This window comes from Mirounga angustirostris, unplaced genomic scaffold, assembly GCF_029215605.1.
Source record: "Mirounga angustirostris isolate CCGP_5_RB_7025 unplaced genomic scaffold, mMirAng1.0.hap1 SCAF_7, whole genome shotgun sequence".
Lineage (NCBI taxonomy): Eukaryota > Metazoa > Chordata > Mammalia > Carnivora > Phocidae > Mirounga > Mirounga angustirostris.
In genome coordinates this window covers 115,795,642-115,812,229 of record NW_026991715.1, presented here as the reverse complement: position 1 = coordinate 115,812,229, position 16,588 = coordinate 115,795,642, and the positions used below count along the sequence as shown (strand labels likewise).

The 16,588-nt window shown below is 38.4% G+C and overlaps 1 non-coding gene across 1 annotated transcript; it reads left to right on the top strand.

Annotated features, from left to right (window-relative positions):
- The first annotated feature begins 14,129 nt into the window (after nucleotides 1-14,129).
- LOC123836347 (U6 spliceosomal RNA) lies at nucleotides 14,130-14,233 on the top strand. The gene has a single exon (XR_006788945.1). It is a non-coding gene; the product is annotated as a U6 spliceosomal RNA (small nuclear RNA).
- The last annotated feature ends 2,355 nt before the right edge of the window (nucleotides 14,234-16,588 follow it).

The following is a 16,588-nucleotide window of genomic DNA, read 5'->3' as shown; positions in this document are numbered from 1 at the left end:
ATTACTTTCAGGAGAAGAGGAGCAAAGAAAACAGAATATGCCATGATAAAACTAAACAAGGATGAGGTCTCAGCTAGAGATCAACCTTGCCTGATACATTTAGGAATTCTGAAGCATGAATGTATCACAGATTTGTTCCTACCTTGAGGCTAGGGGTCTCTGCACTGCTTTCTTCAACTTCTCTCCTACCCTCACAGGCATAGCAGCCAAGATGAAGTACCTCCCATTAGGTTGTGAGAAATTATCTAGAGAGGGAGGCTACTGTGAGTCTTTAGGAGCTGACACTCATAGATGAGGGATGGGTATACTAGCATGGTAAAAGGGATCCAGGTGGGTACCAACAGCCTACTACATACTAAATACACTGGAAAAATACTGCTGCTTAAACTGAGCAGCAATCTCCTTGGGGAGATTGCCTTCCAGATTCTCTATCCTACTGAACACTGGCTGTCCTTAATTGCCATTTGGGACAAGGGCCATCCTTAGATGTAGGAGGAATGGAGGTTTGGTGTGAATTTCAGGACTGCTAACCAGTCTTTTGACTATTCTAACATAAGTATTCATTTGTTTTGGCTAAATGAAAGAACCCTGAAATATAAACTTTCTCAACAGGATCAAAGTCATCAACATTTTATTGTGAATTCTGTTATCAAGTCTTTCTAACTGGACCAGTATTAGAACAAATATTCAGAGAGAAATGGGGAGGAAAGAGGGAGGTTTGAACCAGGGCAATAACTTTAGGATGTCAGATCCTTGAGGAATAACTAGAAAAGCAAAAGGTAACATGAGGAAACCACATCTTTGATAAAGGTTCATCATTAGGCATATCCCTATGAGAAGGCGGAAGGAAGTCAAAAACAAACTCCAATAGATTTTCTACAATAATTTACTTGGATTTGACTTTTGGTAGACAAGACTCAGGAGGGACTTCAGTTCACTCTGGAAAGTAAGAATTATCCCTGATCTCTGATAACTATTCTTAGTTTTCCTATAATATTGTTACCAGGAGAGAAAAAAGGTTATTCCAGGTTACAGCACCACCAAGAAAAGAAAAAAAAAATCTTTATTTAGCATTTGTTTCATATCCAGGCAACTAATGCACCCACTCTTCCAATAAATGTAACTAAACTAGCAGTGCTGATAAAACAGCACAGACAAGAGTAAAGTGTTATAGGTACTCAAGGGAAAGAGTTTTAAGAAAATGGCAAGATGAGCAAAATCACTGTTCTCTAAGTTACAAAAATTTGTTGGATTCAATATTGTGTGATCTTGGAAAAGCTGTAGCAGTTCTAGGTGTACCATCAGGTCCCAAAGTAAATAATCCTAAGGGCTCTTAGTGAACCGGGAAATTCTGTACTCCTATGATTGATCACAAAAGAGACTGAGAAAGGGGATACAATCCAGAGGAAAAGAAGCAAAGTCTCCAACAACATTAGTGCTGGAACTGGTACTAGATTCTGAGCTTTTTCACTGTGCAGCCAGTGCTGCTTCTACTCACACCCCTTCCCTAATCCCACATCCCCTGACATATGATTGCCCTCTATACAGAGCTAGAACAATTCTGCCTGGAACCTAGTCTTACTTGTTACCTTGTATCCAAACAAGGTTAAAGCCATTCACCCAAATGTTCTCCCTGGCTGCTTATCATTATTTCTATGAATAATTTACTGAAGTAACTTCAGAGAAAGGGACTAAAGGGAAGTTGTCTCTCTACATAAGGATGTTTTAGGCTAATGGTATGACCCTCTACTTAAAAATGAAATGGAGATATCAATATCAATAATCACTAACCTCATTTTTCTCAAAGATTGTCAATATTCAGGGCTAATGTATTTAAATCCCCTAGCAAATTTATTTTTAAATTAGGATACTTTACAACCACCTATAACTAAAATGGTCTATTTGCTATTTTTAACTCCCACTATATCTGGTACTTTTCTGTCAAGAAGTCATGCTATACACAGGATGAGGAAAAAATAGAAATGCATTCTGGAATCTTCTATCAGCTGTTTCTTTCTGTAAGTTCTTAGAAAGCAAAATGAATATCTGAATTGAATTCAAGAATATGGATGATTTCAGGAGTCAGAGAAAGGGTTAGAGGATGATATTCCAGATTGAAAAAACAGCATGGTTATAAAAGTAGAGAAAGAGAAACATAGAACATGTGTGATGTTCAAAAAGATTTCTGTAACCCAGATGTCATCTAGATCTTCCCAGCCCTTTCAAGATAGATATATATATACACACATACAAAATATCACTTCTTACCACCATTTACCCTTAGGGGTTCTCAAACTTCAGGGTACATATAAATCAAATTCTAATTCTGTAGGCTTGAGTAGAAGCCTAGGATTCTGCATTTTTAACAAACTCCCAGGCAAGGTTGATTCTGTTGGTCTGTGGGTCACACTTCACATAGCAAGGACCTAACAAATACATGCGTGCATATGAACATACACAAAGGTTTTATGTGTTTGTTGTTTCTTTGGTAGAATTAATGAGAAGGAGCTAAGCACCACATCTGGATGACATCATGTGAACTAGGGAGAAACCTGCACAGGTTGGAGAGAGAAATCCCTAAACTCAGCTAATTTAAAGGAAACAGGAGCTCAAATTCTGAGTCTCCATGATACTGTAGCTCTCCCAAAAAGTCACAGACTTATTGGAATAGGTTGTTGGACTTCTATATGATGTGGACTAGGGTGTTGAATCCATTTTATCAAAAGGGCTGGGAAGATCTAGGTAACATCTGAGTTACAGAAATTTTTTTGAATGTTACACATGTTCTATGATTCTCCTCCTCAACTTTTATGACCATGCTATTTCCTCAATCTGGAATACCATCCTTTTTTTTAAAGATTTTATTTATTTATTTATTTATTTATTTATTTATTTATTTATTTATTTATTAGAGAGAGAGCACAAGCAGGGAGAATTGCAGGCAGAGCAGGCAGAGGTAAAAGCAGGTTCCCCACTGAGCAAGGAGCCTGGGATCATGACCTGAGCCAAGGCAGATGCTTAACCAACTGAGCCACCCAGGCGCCCCTGTAATACCACCCTTTAACCCTTTCTCTGACTCCTAGAATCATCTATATGCTTGGAGACTCAATTCAAATGTTCACTTTGCTCTCTAACAACTTACAGAAAGAAATGAAGATATAAGACTTCAGAAAACATCTCTAATTCTTCCTCATCTCTGTATAGCATGACTTCCTAAAAAAAAAAAAACATCAAATGTAGTGGGAATTGAAATAGTAAGTAGACAGACCCTTTCAGTTACAGGTAACTGGGGGGAAATGTGCAACAGCATACCTTTATATAGTATTTCTGCTGTACAGACATAGTAAGCATAAATAACCTCAAGAGCATAAGTAATGGTAAAATGTAGTAAAACCATTAGAAAACATGATTCTTGATTATTTTTTACCTTTGTTTTTAACATAATTTATTTAATTATAAGTTTACATAATTTAACTTTTAATAATAGCTGTATTTAACAACCAGTTTGCAGAATTCCTGAAATTTTAACAATGGGCTCTTGTGAGCCAGTACAAGTCAGTTCCAGTAATGTCATGCCTCAATTTCTAATCAAGTCAGTTATTCTGTTACCAAGGGTTGAGCTAATTAGTTTTTCTTAGTGTCTGAATGTCCTCATTCAAGTTTAAAAATGTAAAACCATCTCCTACATTTCCATGTTTCTATATTAAATAACTTGTGGAATTCTATAGTCACTACAAGTCTACTGAAGGTAATGAAGTGAATAAGCTCTCAGTTCCAAGGACAATTTGAAAAGAAAATGAAATAAGCACTCTTCTATTTTAGGATGTAACAAAGAACACTTGCACAGTGTATTGAAAGGTTTTCCAGAGGCCCATTTGGAATTGTCTTCACTTGTGATGCTTATCCCCATTGTGTCTGGCACCTGGATTCTCCACAGATTAAGTGGTCTAGGCTGTCAGCTTTCATTCTACCTGAGCCACTCACTAACTTTGTGAGGATAATGGGACAAGTCCTGTGACCTCTTGGTGTTTCCTGAAGTGTAAAATAAGATAAATAATGCAGAGTAAAATTCACATGATTGTGTAAGGATTTCTTATTGATTGTCTAGAAGTCTAGAATTTTTGCAATGGGACCCACTTCCCTTGCCTTAGAGATCTTAAAAACACAATGTTATAATGTGGGTTTTGTTTCATTTTATAAAAAAGTAAAAAGTGTGATAATCGTATATGCTTTAGAATAGCACTGTCCAATAAACCCTTCCATGATGATGCAAATGTTCTATATTACCCTAACATGATAGTCACTAGATGCATGAAGCTACTGCCAGCTTGAAAGGTGGCTAATGTGACCAGTGAACTAAATTTTTAATTTTAAGTTATATTTAATACGTTTCATGTAACTAGTGGCTACTGCATTAAACAGAGCAACTCTGCACAGCAACAGATACAGATAGGCTCCATCCTTAGTAGCCTGATATTTATATTTTGGAATCTATAATAGTAGCACAAGGATATATTTGATTAATATAAATGTGTATAAAGAAAGTGTTTTTCAAACCAAATCTACTCACAAATATATTTAAAGGACCTACAGTGAACCTTTAAACAATTCTACACTAATAAGTAACCAAATTATGATATGTAAGACATGATCTACCTCCTTTGGCATATGAAACATTGCATGAAGGTTGTTCTTCATAGTTTTCTAAGAGATCTAGAGAATGATCTAATGCTCTGAATGTTTACTGGTTAAACCGGAAGTTCTGAAAGTACAAACAAGAAAAATAAAAAGTAGAGCAAATGTCCAAAGAGTCACACTAAGTGCTATTGGAAGAAGAAGATTCTAATATCAAATGAACAGATTGGTAAGGAGTGATTCTCTACCCAGCAGAATTTCCATGATATGATCTTTATTGACAAAAAATAGACAAACACTTAGGACAAAAGCTGTTATTTCCCTGCTGTCTTTTGGAAGCTGTCAAAGCTGTCAAGAGTCAGTCTGGAAAACCTCCAGGAATAAAATAAAGGACTTTGAGTGTTGGATTTGCATTCCTGACTTTCAGGTTCATGATAAGCATCTGAATTGGTCTTTAACAAATAAGCAGGATTGCACCTTCCCAAGATCTCTATTATATGAGAGATGACACAATGAACCATTATTATTTGTTGGACCAGAAAACTAGGACAATACTTTAGTGGACATCAAGAGCAATAATTCATGCTATGATCAATTGGAGGGCAAAACCTTGGGGGGCCACAGAGAGTGGAGAGAATAATGTCATCCTAGGGAAATGGGGTGCCTGGAAATACTGCTTTCTTAGTTCTCCTACCCATTTTTCTCCTGGAACATTAATGAATTGAGCTACAGAACTATTCCACCTAGAAAAATCTATTCACACAGCTTCAATATGATATTGTTACGGAACCTGGACTGGATCACCCAACGGAAGAACCAAGCAGCACTCGGAGATCTTGGAGGATAGAAGGTTTATTTAACACCAGCGGGATTAGAGGAGAGTGGTTTTCAAAGGTCTGAGCCCCGAGCACAAACAAAGGGGGCAATTTAAACATTTCTACTTCTGCATACTTGGCACTTTTGGCGCATGTGCGAAGCAGGGCAGGGAGAAAAACCCGAATTGGTGTGTGCAGGAAGCAGAGCAGCGAGAAGGACCCAGAAGAGCCCTGGGGGCAAGGACTGGGACTCTCTGGCTGGCTTGGTCAGCCATCTTAGGACACAGATTTTCCTTATCAATATAATAGAATACTCACTCCACAAAAGCAATATCAAAAAAGGCTTCTGTTTGTTTTCTATTTTTCCCCAATAAGAATGACTTAGAACAAGCATATACCTTTGTATTTTTTATACCTCTAGCAAGAGTCTTTAGACACATTTGACAAGCAAATATTCAATGTTTTGCTGAGAATGATGCAATGGATTGATAACTCTAAATTAAGATTTAGTCGGGGGCACCTGGGTGGCTCAGTTGGTTAAGCAACTGCCTTCGGCTCAGGTCATGATCCTGGAGTCCCTGGATCGAGTTCCGCATCGGGCTCCCTGCTCGGCAGGGAGCCTGCTTCTGCCTCTGACCCTCCCCACTCTCATGTGCTCTCTCTCTCTCATTTTCTCTGTCTCAAGTAAATAAATAAAATCTTAAAAAAAAAAAAAAAAGATTTAGTCGGGGCGCCTGGGTGGCTCAGTCGTTAAGCATCTGCCTTCGGCTCAGGTCATGATATCAGGGCCCTGGGATCGAGCCCCACATCAGGCTCCCTGCTCCGCGGGAAGCCTGCTTCTCCCTCTCCCACTCCCCCTGCTTGTGTTCTCTCTCTCGCTGTGTCTCTCTCTGTCAAATAAATAAATAAAATCTTTAAAAAATTAATTAATTAAGATTTAGTCTCTACTTTTATTTCCAAAATGCTGCCACTCTTTAAAGTAATCTCCACACTGGGTGTTATACGTAAACAATAAGTCATGGAACACTACATCAAAAACTAATGATGTATGGTGATTAACATAATAAAATTTTAAAAAAAATAAATAATCTCCGTTTAAGAAAAGTTCTATAGTTTGTGTCAGCAAGTAGCTATATCCATTCTTTGGCTATTCTTTCAAATCAAGCCTCTCAGATGTCATTCAAGTGTTTTCCTACTTGTGTCCATCTGAATACCAAGGAGTATTTTCCTCTTTGAGATATAGTTTCTCATATCCAGTTGTGGCACTTTGCAAATTAGGTGACAACCTTTATATGTAAAATCAGTAGGTTCAAGAAGTTTTAGTTCCCAGGAATAATTTAGATGCTTCTTCCTATATTGGAAATTTGTTCAATTGAACATTTATATAATATCTTCCTCCATTTTATTCCCAGAGATGCTGAAAGTGTCACTAAAATTGGATTCTGATTCAGCATCAGAACCATTACCCATCTAAATCAATCCTCTGAAAACCCTAAGACCAAAGTGATTACCGAGCTACATTCCTTAGATATCACCAGATTTTGCTACCCAATCCTGACATGTATTGGAAGGTAATGCTTTATCGTCTGGAATAATTCTCAGCAAAGCTCTTAGAGAATTCCTGGCTTGCCTTAAATACTTTTCACCTATTTTGAAAATTTCAATAGAAGCAAAATCCATGGTCTAGTTCAAGAGTCTAGCAGGAATGTGGGGAGGGAATTCAAGGGAATGCAGAAAAGGATCATGAAGAATACAGTTCTAGGATCAATGCACAGGAAAATGTGCACTAGATGTGAATCCTTTGGCAGGAGGTATATGGCAATACAAGCCAAATTTTATTAGTGAATTCCAAAGACAGTGGAAATGTCTGTTTTATATTGAATGTTGCTTGAAATAAATGGGCCATTGGCCAGGGGTGTGGACATGCTCTTTTCTATGAACCTTTCCATTCTAGTGACATATTTTGTAATGGGATGTGACATGTAATACAAACATAGTTCCCAAAGTACGTAATATTCATCTCAGTTACTAATAATACTAAAGTTGGTTTCATTGTTTTTCCCATTTTAAATCACGTACTGCCTTACCAATAGCCGCCCATTGAATTTCTAATGTTAATATTGATTTCTGTTGTGTGACTAGATAAGAATACCAGTTTTCATTTTTAGCACCTGGGGGTGCATTTATTGCAATGTAGGTTGCACAAAAAAATGTAATGGGCTAATAAAAGTAGATATCTATTTATAAGATGTGGCAAGATTTTCTTGAATGCACAAAATAATGTGGATGGAAATAAAAAATATTCTATCTATCCACTTGAAAGAAACTGTAGTTGAATAGATTTTTTTATTATTTTTTAAGATTTTATCTATTTGTCAGAGAGAGAGAGAGTACAAGCAGGGGGAGTGGCAGGCAGAGGGCAAAGTAGGCTCCCCACTGAGCAAGGAGTCCAATTCAGGACTCAATCCCAGGACTCTCAGATCACAACCTGACCTGAAGGCAGACACTTACCTGACTGAGCCACTCAGGCATCCCAGTAGTTGAATAGATTACACATGAATTTAGTACTTTAATATTCCTTTTTTAAATTTTATTTTATTATGTTAGTCACCATACAATACTTCAATATTCTGACTTCAGTTATGAATGCTTTGAATTAAGCAATATCCTTATATACAAATTGCTGAATTCATATGCTAATAATTTTATTCAAGAACATAATTCTTGAATAAGATTGCACTGAAATGTACATACATCTTATTTTTTTTAAAAAAACCACAATTTTATGGGGCACCTGGGTGGCTCAGTCATTAAGCATCTGCCTTTGGCTCAGGTCATGGTCCCAGGGTCCTGGGATCTAGACCCACATCGGGCTCCCTGCTCAGCTGAAAGCCTGCTTCTTCCTCTCCCACTCCCCCTGCTTATGTTCTGTCTCTCTCTGTCAAATAAATAAAATCTTTTAAAAAATAAAAACTAAAAAAAAAAACATTTTATAGGCAAAGTGGAAAGAAAACTTTTTTCTAAGTGAGCAAACATACAGCTTTACTTTCTCTACACTTGAATTATACCGCTACAAAATGAGCATAGGGCTATGCTGATGGTATGAAAATCTGTTCTTTAGCATAAAGAGAAAAGTCCCAAGAGAGGTATCCATGCCCATGTCCTTTACAGGTACAAACATTCACACAGGAACTCACAGGAAGGGTAATGATGTATTATTCTCATTCACTAAGTTTGTAATATCCCAAAAGCCAAGAGGGCTATGGCTCACAGCATTCTTGTGGTACATCTACAAACAATGTAATGATATAGCAACTCTGACACCTATCAGGAGATATGCAGCCAAGAAGGTTTATGGCATGGGGGTGAGGGAGAATATCTACTCATCTTACAGTGGAGATGAATCTATGTACCCTGTTAGGACTGAAGGAAGCAAATACATGAATACATAATGCCCCCTCAGATCCCATTAGGCATTCAAAGCCAACTGAGAAATGGACATCAGAGGTCAGACAGAGGAAAAGCAAAATGTAAGCTTAACACAATTAAGGCTGACACTGGGGAATTAGATCACCTTAAAAATCAGATCATGGCATTTTACATGTGTGTCTTTTGCCTACTTAATGCCACACTTAAAAACAAACAGATTCAGGAGAGTTGGCAGATGGTGGCAGAGTAGGAAGACCCTAGGCTTGCCCATCCCATGAAAACAACTAGATAACTATCAAATCATTCTAAATACACCATAAATTGACCTGAAGAATGACAGAACAAATTCCAAAACTAAAGGTGGAGAATAGGCAACATCAAAGAAGGTAGAATGTGCAGAGACACAGTTTGAGAGAGAAATGGATCATAGCCACTGTGACGGTGATGGAGCTGCAGTCACAGAGAAGAGCAAGAGACAGACTACCACAAAGGGGAATGCAAGGGGAAGACAAATCCCCATAGCAATTGGCTTAGAAAGTGAGAGGGGCCAAATTTTGTGACTTCTGGCAACCACCGTAGCTTAATGTCTAGAGTTTTACAATCCTAAAATTTGTATGGAACCACAAAAGACCCCAAATAGCCAAAGCAATCTTGAAAAAGCAAAGCTGGAAGCATCACATTATGGACTTCAAGTTGTATTAAAAGCTGTACTGATCAAGACAGTATGGTACTAGCACAAAAACAGACACATAGATCAATGTAACAGAATGGAAAACCCAGCAATGAACCCACAACTATATAGTCAACTAATCTTCAACAAAGCAGGAAAGAATATCCAATGGGAAAAAAGACAGTCTCTTCAACAAATGGTGTTGAGAAAACTGGACGGCAACATGCAAAAGAATGAAACTGGACCAGAGGAAGGCAAGATGGTGGAAGGGTAGGGGACCTCATTTCATCCGGTCCCTTGAATTTAGCTAGATAACTATCAAATCATTCTGAACACCTATGAATTCAACCTGAGATTTAAGAAAAGAATTGCTGGAATTCTACAAATTGAAAAGCAACCATTTTTTGCAAAGTAGGAGGTAAAGAGAAGTGACTCTGAGGGGATATTCAGAAGATAAATACCAGGGGGGAGGGAGCCTCTGTAAGCCGGCTACCAGAAAGTGATATAGCCCCAGAGTGCAAAACTGGAACTTTTAGAAGTCTGCTCCAGTGAGAGATGTCACTGCCTGAAAGGTGCTCAGGTTGTGAAGCCGGGCAGAATCTTAGGTGGGACAGTGTGGTCTCAAATCCCCAGGGTCACAGAAAGAACTGGGATGCTTGAGCCAGCAGAGTTTCCAAGCATTGGATTGGGGAAACTGGTTATGGTCAGTGAGCCCAGGAGTGGTCTCTCAGCTCGGTTTGCCATAAATCGCTAACTACAGCATGATCAGGTGACCGGTCTCTGTGCAGGCGGCCCTACAAAGGGCAGAAAGTCAGTGACCCTCTGCCTTCCTCTGGGGGCATGATGTGGGCACGGATACTATTAGGCAACTGCTCTCCATATGGGAGCCCTGCAAGTGGCAGGCCCATGATGATCCTCCTCCCTCCACCAGGAGGATCAGGGTTGGTGCACACTGCAGGAGTCTGCAGAGTTTGATGCATACAAAAGTGAAGACTGTTATGCCCTGAGGATTTACTAAAGAGAGGAGGCAGTGATCTTTCAGCTCTGGGGCTGGAGATCAGGCATAGCCATTTTTATTTTCATCCTCTACAGGGAGGAGGAAAGTCTTCAGAGAACAAAAGCCACATAGAGCAACCCAGAGCTGCTTACACTGAGCCTGGCCCTCTGGCAAGGAGCAGTGCAACTCCACCAGGCAAAGACACCTGAGAATCAGCACAGCAGGCCACCAACCCCCCCCCCAAGAGGACCAGATGGAACATCAGGCCAATACTGACTTTATAGAGCACACAGAACTGAAAAAATCTAGCACTAGAGGAAAATAGTATATAGAATTCGAGTTTTGGGGGCACCTGGGTGGCTCAGTCATTAAGTGTCTGCCTTCGGCTCAGGTCATGACCCCGGGGTCCTGGGATCGAGCCCCACATCGGGCTCCCTGCTGCTCCAAGGGAAGCCTGCTTCTCCCTTTCCCACTCCCCCTGCTTGTGTTCACTCTCTCACTGTGTCTGTCTCTGTCAAATAAATAAATAAAATCTTAAAAAAAAAAGAATTCGAGTTTTTTTCTCATGATTCTTTTATCTTTCCATTAAAAATTTTCCTTTTCTTTTTTCTTTCTTCCTTTTTTCCTTTCCAACTAGTTTCCTATCTTATCAACTACTTTTAAGTCTTTTTTTAACTTTCATTTTTACATTTACATTTTATAGATATATTTTTCATTTTTAATTCCTTTCACTGCATTCAATTTTATTTTTGTATATATACAAGTTTTGCTTTCTTTACAATGTTGGGATTTAGTGTCTTCTAACAAACAGACCAAAATACACCCAGGACAAAGTGGATCAGCCTGTTTTGTCCACCTGGGAGATTATATTCTCTCCCCACCCCCCCTTTTTTTTTTTTTCTTTTCTTTTTTGGTTTCTGACCTCTTCAGATTTCTCTACCATGTATTTTGCTTGGGTCGTGGTTGACATTTTTGATTTTGTTCTCTCATTCATCCATTCTTCTCTGGCAAAATGAGTAGGAGGAATTCACAACAAAAGAAAGAACTAGAGGTAATACTTTCTGCCACAGATCTAATCAATATGGATATAAGTAAGATGTCAGAGCTGGAATTCAAGATAACAATTATAAAGTTACTAGGCTTGAAAAAAGCTTAAAAGACACTAGAGAATCTCATAGTGCAGCAATAAAATCTAATCAGGTCGCAATTTAAAATGCGTTAACTGAGATGCAGTCTTAAATGGATGCTCTAACAGCTAGGGTAAATGAGGCAGAAGAGAGTCAGTGACATAAAAGACAAGATGATGGAAAGGAAAAGCTGAGGAAAAGAGAGAGAAACAACTAATGGACCATGATGGGAGGCTTCAAGAAATCAGCAATACCATACAGTGAAACAATATTCAAATTATTGGGTCCCAGAGGAAAAATAAAGAGAGAGAGGGATAGAAAGTATATTTGAGCAAATCATAGCTGAGAACTTCCCTAATCTGGGGAAGCATTCAAAGTAGAAAGAACCCCACTCAAAATCAATAAAAATAGACCAACACCCCGACATATAATAGTGAAGCTTGCAAATTTCACAGATAAAGAGAATATCCTGAAAGCAGCTCGAGACAAGAGGTACTTAACCTACATGGGTAGGAATATTAGACTGGCAGCAGACCTATCCACAGAGACCTGGCAGGCCAGAAAAGGCTGGCATGATATATTCAGGGTACTAAATGAGGAAAACATGAAGCCAAGAATACTTTATCCAGCAAGGCTGTCATTCAGAATGGAAGGACATAAAGAGCTTCCAGGACAAACAGAAACTAAAAGAATTTGTGATCACTAAACCAGCCCTGCAGGAAATATTAAAGGGGATCCTGTAACTGAAGAGAGAGCCCAACAGTGACATAGACCAGAAAGAACAGAGAAAATAAACAGAAACAGGGACTTAACAGGTAATACAATGGCACTAAATTCATATCTTTCAATAATTACTCTGAATGTAAATGGACTAAATGATCCAATCAAAAGACACAGCGTATCTGATTAGTTAAAAAAAAAAAAAAAACAAGAGCCATCCATATGCTGTCTATAAGAGACTCATTTTAGACCTAAAGACATCTCCAGATTGAAAGTGAGGGGGTGGAGAACCATTTATCATACTAATGAACATCAAAAGAAAACAAGTGAATCATACCAGACAAATTAGATTTTAAACCAAAGACTGTAGTAAGGGATGAAGAGGGACACTATATCATTCTTAAAGGCTCTATCCAACAAGAAAATCTAGCAATTGTAAATATTTATGCTCCTAACTTGGGAGCAGCCAATTATATAAACCAGTTAATAACAAAATTAAAGAAACACATTGATAATACACAATAATAGTAGGGGACTTCAACACCCCACTCACAGCAATGGACAGATAATCTAAGCAGTAGATCAACAAGGAAACAAGGGCTTTGAATGACACACTGGGCCAGATGGACTTCACAGATATATACATAGCATTCCAACCTAAAGCAACAGAAAACACATTCTTCTCAAGTGCACAAGGAACATTCTCCAGAATAGATCACATCCTGGGTAACAAATCAGGACTCAACTGGTACAAAAAGATTAAGATCATACCATGCATATTTTTAGACCACAATGCTATGAAACTTGAAGTCAACCACAAGAAAAAAATTGGAAGGACAACAAACACAGGGAGGTTAAAGAACATCCTACAGGAATGAATGGGTCAACCAGGAAAATTAAAGGAGAATTTAAAAAATACATGGAAGCAAATGAAAATGAAAACATGACACTTCAAAACCTCTGGGATAAAGCAAAGGTGGTCCTAAGAGGGAAGTATATAGCAATACAGGACTTCCTCAAGAAGCAAGAAAAGTCTCAAATACAAAAGCTAACCTTATACCTAAAGGAGCTGGAAAAAGTACATAAAATAAAGCCTAAATTCAGCAGAAGAAGATAAATAATGAAAATTAGAGCAGAAATCAATGTTATAGAAATTTAAAAAAAAAAGTAGAACAGATAAATGAAACTAGGAGTTTGTTCTTTGAAAGAACTAACAAGATTGACAAACCAGTAGCCAGGCTTATCAAAAAGAAAGAAAAAAGGACCCAAATAAATAAAATCATGAGAAAGAGGAGAGATCACAACCAACACCGAAGAAATAAAAACAATTATATGTCAATAAATTTGCCAATCTAGGAGAAATGGATAAATTCCTAGAAAAATACAAACTACCAAAACTGAAACAGGAAGAAATAGAAAATCTAAACAGACCCATAACCAGCAAACAAATTGAATCAGTAATCAAAAATCTCCCACAGGGATGCCTGGGTGGGTGGCTCAGTTGGTTTCATTGTTCAACTCTTGCTTTTGGCTCAGGTCATGATTTCAGGGTCCTAGGACTGAGCCTCATGTCAGGCTCCATGCTGAGCACAGAGTCTGCTTGTCCCTTTCCCTCTGTTCCTCCCCAACTCACGTTCTCTCTCAAAGAAATACATAAAATCTTAAAAAAAAAAAAAAAAAAAAACTCCCAACAAACAGTTGTCCAGGGTCAGATGGTCATTTAAAGAAAAATACCTGTGCTCGCTTCAGCAGCACATATACTAAAATTGGAATGATACAGAGATTAGCATGGCCCCAGCACAAGGATGACACACAAATTTGTGAAGTGTTCCAATTTTTTTCCTTACCTAGAGAGGGAGGAACATCAGAATAATGTCAGACCTATCCACGGACACCTGGCAAGCCAGAAAGGCCTGGCAACACATATTCAGGGTACTAAACAAGAAGAACATGCAGCCAAGAATACTTTATCTGGCAAGGCTGTCATTTAGAATGGATGGAAAGATGCAGAGCGTCCATGACCAGCAGAAACTGAAAGAACATGTGACCACTAAGCCGACCCTGCAAGAAATATTAAGGGGGGGTTCTATAAAAGGAGAAAGACCCCAAGAGTGATATAGAACAGAAATTTACAGGGACAATCAATAAAAACAACATCTTCACAGGCAACATGATGACAATTAATTCATATCTTTCAATAATCACTCTCAACGTGAATGGCCTAAACGCTCCCATAAAACGGCACAGGGTTACAGATTGGATAAAAATACAGGACCCACCCATATGCTGCCTATAAGAGACTCATTTTGAACCTAAAGATACATCCAGACTGAAAGTGAAGGGATGGAGATCCATTTTCCATGCCAGCGGACCTCAAAAGAAAGCTGGGGTAGCAATTCTTATACCAGACAAATTAGATTTTAAACTTAAGTCTGTAGTTAGAGACACAGGACACTTTATCATTCTTAAAGGGTCTACTCAACAAGAAGATCTAACAATTGTAAATATCTATGCCCCCAACATGGGAGCAGCCATCTACATAAGCCAACTGTTAACCAAAATAAAGAGTCATATTGATAACAATACATTAATTGTAGGAGACCTCAATACTCCACTCTCAGCAATGGACAGATCATCTAAGCAGAAAATCAACAAGGAAACAAGAGCTTTGAATGATACACTGGACCAGATGGACCTCATAGACATATACAGAACATTCCACCCTAAAACAACAGAATACTCATTCTTCTCAAGTGCACACGGAACTTTCTCCAGAATAGGCCACATACTGGGTCACAAATCAGGTCTCAACTGATACCAAAATATTGAGATTATTCCCTGCATATTCTCAGACCACAGTGCTTTAAAACTGGAACTCAATCACAGGAAAAAATTTGGCAAAATTCAAACACTTGGAAGCTAAAGACCACTCTGCTCAAGAATGTTTGGGTCAACCAGGAAATCAAAGAAGAACTTAAACAATTCATGGAAATCAATGACAAAGAAAACATATCGGTCCAAAACCTATGGGATACTGCAAAGGCGGTCCTAAGGGGGAAATACATAGCCATCCAAGCCTCACTCAAAAAAATAGAAAAATCCCAAATTCACCAACTAACTCTGCACCTTAAAGAACTAGAGAAAAAGCAACAAATGACACCTAAGCCACGCATTAGAAGACAAATAATTAAAATTAGAGCAGAAATCAATGAATTAGAAACCAGAAACACAGTAGATCAGATCAATGAAACTAGAAGTTGGTTCTTTGAAAGAATTAATAAGATCGACAAACCACTGGCCAGACTTATCCAAAGGAAAAGAGAAAGGACCCAAATTAATAAAATTATGAATGGAAGGGGAGAGATCATGACCAACACCAAGGAAATAGAAACAATTATTAGAAATTATTATCAACAACTATATGCCAATAAACTGAGCAATCTGGATGAAATGGAGGCCTTCTTGGAAACCTATAAGCTGCCAAGACTGAAACAGGAAGAAATTGACAACCTGAATAGGCCAATAACCAGTAACGAGATTGAAGTAGTGATCAAAAACCTCCCAAAAAACAAGAGTCCAGGGCCTGATGGATTCCCTGGGGAATTCTACTAAACATTCAAAGAAGAAATAATACCTATTCTCCTGAAGCTGTTTCAAAATATAGAAACAGAAGGAAAACATCCAAACTAATTTATGAGGCCAGCATTACCTTAATCCCCAAACCAGGCAAAGACCCCATCAAAAAGGAGAATTTCAGACCGATATCCCTGATGAATATGGATTCCAAAATCCTCAACAAAATCCTAGCTAATAGGATCCCAGAAAACATTAAAAGGATCATCCACCACGACCAAGTGGGATTTATCCCCAGGATGCAAGGGTGGTTCAACATTCGCAAATCAATCAATGTGATAGAACACATTAATAAGAGGAGGGAGAAGAACCATATGGTCCTCTCAATTGATGCAGAAAAAGGCATTTGACAAAATACAGCTTCCTTTCCTGATTAAAACTCCAGAGAATAGGGATAGAGGGAACATTCCTCAAGTTCATAAAATCCATCTATGAAAAACCCACAGCGAATATCATCCTCAATGGGGAAAAGCTGAGAGCCTTTCCCTTAAGATCAGGAACACGTCAAGGATGCCCACTCTCACCACTATTGTTCAACATAGTACTAGAAGTCCTAACAACA